The sequence below is a fragment of the Dermacentor andersoni genome, chromosome 7, assembly GCF_023375885.2.
Source record: "Dermacentor andersoni chromosome 7, qqDerAnde1_hic_scaffold, whole genome shotgun sequence".
Classification (NCBI taxonomy): domain Eukaryota; kingdom Metazoa; phylum Arthropoda; class Arachnida; order Ixodida; family Ixodidae; genus Dermacentor; species Dermacentor andersoni.
Genome location: NC_092820.1, coordinates 165,974,187 through 165,979,348, shown reverse-complemented (window position 1 = coordinate 165,979,348; position 5,162 = coordinate 165,974,187). Strand labels below are relative to the sequence as shown.

At 46.6% G+C, this 5,162-nt stretch overlaps 1 protein-coding gene across 1 annotated transcript in view; it reads left to right on the top strand.

The window, feature by feature from the left end:
- The first annotated feature begins 1,511 nt into the window (after positions 1 to 1,511).
- LOC126533226 (uncharacterized) overlaps positions 1,512 to 5,162 on the top strand; it is a 106,074-nt gene continuing 102,423 nt past the window's right edge. Inside the window, exon 1 of the mRNA XM_055071824.1 lies at positions 1,512 to 1,576. The gene's annotated coding sequence lies outside the window, so the exon portion shown is untranslated. The remainder of the gene's footprint in view (positions 1,577 to 5,162) is intronic.

The window sequence follows — 5,162 nt, the reverse complement described above, 5'->3', positions numbered from 1 at the left end:
GCAAACAGGCTTGCTGTGTAGCATCGCAGTTAGCACAGATATGGTCACACATGATCAACCAAAGACAAGATACCCCAAACGTTTAAGAAAACGTTGCTGAGTTCATAGAAACCGTAAGAACAAGATAGGGTCATCGATAATCGTCTACTATCGCCACGTATCTCAATGCTTCGGTCTAAGGCGAAGTCGCTATGCATAAGAAAATATAACGGAAACAATGAGCATGCGCACAGAACAAAGTATCCACACACTTGGTTTGAGTAGGCTTCCGTAACCAAAAAAAAAAAAAAGACCTTTAAAAGAGTGTGAAAAATTTAGGCCTATATGTATAAACAAAACCTTCGAGAAACTCATTCTTTTCCCGCTTGGTCCTTTCTTCTGCTTTCACCAGAAACTTAGTGTCGTCAAATTTTGGTTTGCAGCCGCACAGCTTGCAATGTTCAGCCAGAGAGCTACCTGTCTTATTACGTACTTTAAGATAATGCTCCCAAGCCCGCCTGCTGAAACATTGCCCCGTTTGGCCTATATACCGGCGACGGCAACGCAAAGGAATTTCATAGACAATATTTGCCATACAGTCTGTAAATTTAATTCTGTGCTGAGTAGTGCATTGTGGCAACTTCTCCTTGTCATTGTACATATTTTTGACAACTTGCACGGCACAGAAAATACCCACAATCGGAACCTCATGCTTCGAAGCAACCTTCTTGATGCTGTGTGAGAATTTATGAACATACGGAATCACCTGCACCGGTCTTTTTTGGTTTACTGCAACTAAGTTGTATTGCAACATAAATTCTTTCCTTTTGGATAAAGGTCGGTCGACTGTTCGCGCTTCACTTTTCGCGCGTCCCTTGTTTATCACTAAACTCGTCTGTCACTGTGCCTGCCACAGTGCGACAGCAGGTACACTGGCTAGACGATCCCCTTTTCAAGCTCTGCTCGCTCAGCAAAATAAGGTGTTATAGCAGTGTTCGACGCCGTCCTTGCAACTTCACCGATGACTATATAGTCGCCGCAGCGTCGTCCAAGTGTGCGCCCATTCGAAGCTCAACTCGGTGAGCGTGGGCCACAGCGCGCAAATGGCTCGCGCAAGGTCGAGATCTCGCGTCCGTCGGTGAGCAAGTACGGACGAATTGTCGTGGTGGACGGCGCACGGGGGCGGCGCCGTGGCCGCGACGAGGACGCAGTTTCTGTCGTACGTGGTGTGATATGACGTCACGTTGAATTTCGCATGTCCCTGACGCAGCAGGTTCGGAGGAATTCTTGTATCGTGTAGAGGTGCGCGCTATGTGCGCACCGGGATCGTAGTAACCAGTCTGCCTGTTGCGCCGGCAGCAGAATATGAGTGTCGTGCTCCATGCTCGTGCAGTGACTTGATGGCGCTAAGCAATTCGGGATGTTCGAAAGCCTGGAAGAAGCGGTCGCCGAGCGGACCACTGAGCGGACCTCGTCTTCCACGACTACAGTGACTTGTCCAAATCCTGGCAGGGACAAGTTTTGCTGTAGGAGGACACCCAGAAAACCAAGTTGTGGCTGGCCGGATTGCGGAAGTGGCAGACGGTGTCGTCTCCATGTATGTAGGCGCTTCATTACTGTCTACGATTCGCGGGTCCATTGGTGAACGTACTCGCTCGACAGTGTAGCTGAATATCTCGAGGGTGCGATTGACAGGGACGTGCTTCATCATGTTGGAATTGCGCACTCCTACGGCGCCCTTGAGTACCGCGTAGACGCGCAGATGCAGTAGACAGTCGCCCTTGCGCAGGGTACGCTCTCTAGAACATTCAAAGTCGTTGCAACGATTTTTACGTATGTACTACATGCTCACGAGTCGTAGACTAGAGTACGCATCGCCATTGGTCGCATCGCTTGGGAGCTACCCGTAATACCGATCTTCCAGAAGGGACCACTCCAGCTTTCTGATCTGTCGGCGATCGTAGCACAGCAAACTGTTGCAATAGCTCGACCACGAGCCACAATTTCTCAAGCCGCACGGATACTTCAAGATGCAGTATAGAGTATTGCTTTGCGGAAGTGCGCCAAGCAGTTGTTCAAGCGCAGTTTGACCACTTGCTGAGCATCGTGCACTTTCCTGTTGGACCCTTTCGTTAATACCTTTGCCCGTCAGAACTTCTTCAATCGTCGGAATCTGGCACGGCAGTCGCAGCCTTTAGCACGGGTTTCAGAAAGATGTACAGTTCAACTGCGCGCTCTGCGTCGACCATGGAAAGCATTGACACGTGTAACATCGTGTTTCCGATGACCGTTTTTTCATCGCCCATATCCACTGTTACAGCGCTATCGCTCGGCGCGAGATATGCTTTGCTGTATCAGAAGTTTCTCGGATGTTGTCGCCGATTCTGTAGCGAAATATTTGTCTGATCACCCAGGAAGCACAAGTTAGGTACTATAATAGCTAGCTTGAGCAAGCTATATAGAAGCAGCTAGTGCTATGTCAAGCTATAGTTTAATCATCTTCAACATGGTTGACACTTGATGTCTCTAAACTATACGCACTAGAAATTTTGAAGATGTTTACTAAAAAAAAAAAAAAAAGAAAATATGCCATGGCTAGCACTTGATGTCTCCAAGCCACACGCTTCTAGCCATTGTGAAGACATACTTAGAAAAACTGTCAAACATTTCGAATGCATTGTCAGTGGGGATCCATGGCACTCTCAACGAATTGGAGGGTTGGCGCCTCGCCGATACATCGAGTGATTGTGTCGGGGTAGGTACGGTCAGTTTTATACGCGGGAAGTCACCGTCATGCTTTATAAAAGCTGAGAGAGTAGTTGAGTTGATAGGGCATATATGAAACTCCTTGTAGCGCAGTCAGCGCCGCAAGGGAGCGCGCGGAAAGCGATTCTTCATAGATCTCCTGCATACGGTTTTTTTCGTCCTTCCTTTTTTTAAAGCGCGTATATTGGCCGGTTCAAATCTGGTAAAACTCTTGCTTGTGCTAGTTGGATCATGTTTGAATGAGTAAAGAGCAAGGCGTAATAGACCAGGACAGAAGAGGAACACAAACGACAGGACCGACGCCACATTGGTGCGCCACAAATCTGGTGCCACATTGATTGCATGCTGCGACTTGCAGCTCGCAAAGAGGGCGCGTAATTTAATATGTGCTTAAATAGCACCTAAAAATTTAAATGTATGTGGTTCAAAAAGCATATCTGTCACTAAAGTTGTTTTAAAGTGAAAATATGTAAGCATCAGAAACAACTACACAGCTTTATTCAAGCGCGGTGCAGGTGGTGCCACGTTCAGCAAAGCAGCTTCGCCCTCTTTTTGCCTTTTTTGAAACTTCCTGCAGTGATGGCGGCGGTTCGTTCGCGCTATCCGCTTGCTTTTAAAATAATAAATGTCGAGTGGAAAACTTCGGATCGTGTTTGCAGAAACGGCAGCAACAACACCACTTTATTTCGGTTCGGCGATTGATTTTATACAATTGAAGGGTTCCTACTTTGCGGGAGGTCATGTTGCACGATTTGAACGGCACGAACGTCAGTTAACGTTTCGAACTGTTGTGTTCATGCAGAAACTGGCGGAGACTGTTCAGATTGCATGTTTCTTTTTAGGCTTGTTAGCAGCATCTTTTTTCCTTTTGCCTCTTTGCAACTTGAATATGGAGCTGGCTTCGAAACTACGGCGGGAGCTGTGTAAGTATGTTACCATACCGACTCGGTGTGTGGTTGCGATACTATACTCCAATACATGCACTGTATTAAAACATCATCGCATAAAGAACACTCGCAGGCTGCGACTATACAGACGAAAAATAAGCGAAACCACAAGAAATATCATATGAGAGTCGCCTAAACACTGTTCGTCGACTTTCCGAATCGGTAAAAAAACTGCTAATGGTCCCTCATTTAGTTCACGGAAGTGTGTCCACTTTAGGTGCACGTTAAAGAACCCCAGGTGGTCGAAATTTCCGGAGTCCTCCACTACGGCGTGCCTCATAATCAGAAAGTATTTTTGGCACGTAAAACCCCATAATTTCTTTCGAAGTGTGTCCACCCCATTGTAAGGCATGAATGCAATTCAAATAATACATAATTGCATGAATAATGTGCAGGTATAGGTGACGCTATGGTGGAGGTCTTTCGGTTAGTGCAGTGGCGCCTCCCTTAACTCAAGCGGGAAGGGCATTGAGCTTCCGAGGCATCTTCGACGAAGCACCACCAACACGTTCGTGACAAATTGGAGCGCCGAAGATATATAAGTAGTTTGAAAAGGTATTTGCAAAAGTGGCGCCCTTTTCTATTGTTGGCACTGCATTCACTCCTAGTTTGATTGCAACATTATTGCCTCTTTCTGCGCTTTGTGCGTTATACGCTTTTCTTGGTGAAGCAAAAGTGACAGGCGTTTTGGAGGAGTACTAGAGGGACAGATATTACGAAGCAAGCACTACTGTCACTCCCCTCACTATATTTTTTTCACAAGCGCCTGCTCCTCTGATGAGCAGCACCTTTTGGAAGGCTATCGCGTTTTTGTAGAACGCATGGACTCTCATCGTTTCTCCAGATATTATGAAACCATTCCGTGGCCATCTTGTTCCAATGAATTAAGGAAGGTATGTGAAAGCATAGAGTGCTTTACAATAATTACTAGAGGGAACTCTGGCGCTGCAATCGTTGTACCACCATGGGAATGATGGGAAGTACATGGATTTTTCTTATCGTCGTGCTTGTGGATTCACACGCTCTTGTGGCTTTGTTTGTTACGCTTTATATGCCTTCACTGTCGTAAATTTCAGAACAATCTATACTTTTTGAAGTGCAGAAGACGCTGCGAGCACACACAATCGCTACTAACTGCAACGGTTCAGCTTGTCAAAGTGGCCACATCGAAACGTGCCAAGCGTCTCAAGGCACTGGCCTTCCCACGATAAATTCACAAGGGCGTTTATTCCGGTAAATGCAGGCGTACTGGGCGTTTTGCCGTGAGACAAATATGCTAATTAACTACTTAATTACTAAATGTACGTCACCTGTAATTGTGAAATTGAAGTGAGAAGTAGTGAAGGCCATATCTACTTAGCATCACGTCGCTCCCAACACTGAAATGAATTGTGCTTACTTGAGTCCAAGATTGCACACGGGCATTCACTGCCCGAAATTACACACGGAGGCCCACGGCGCCGGGAGATA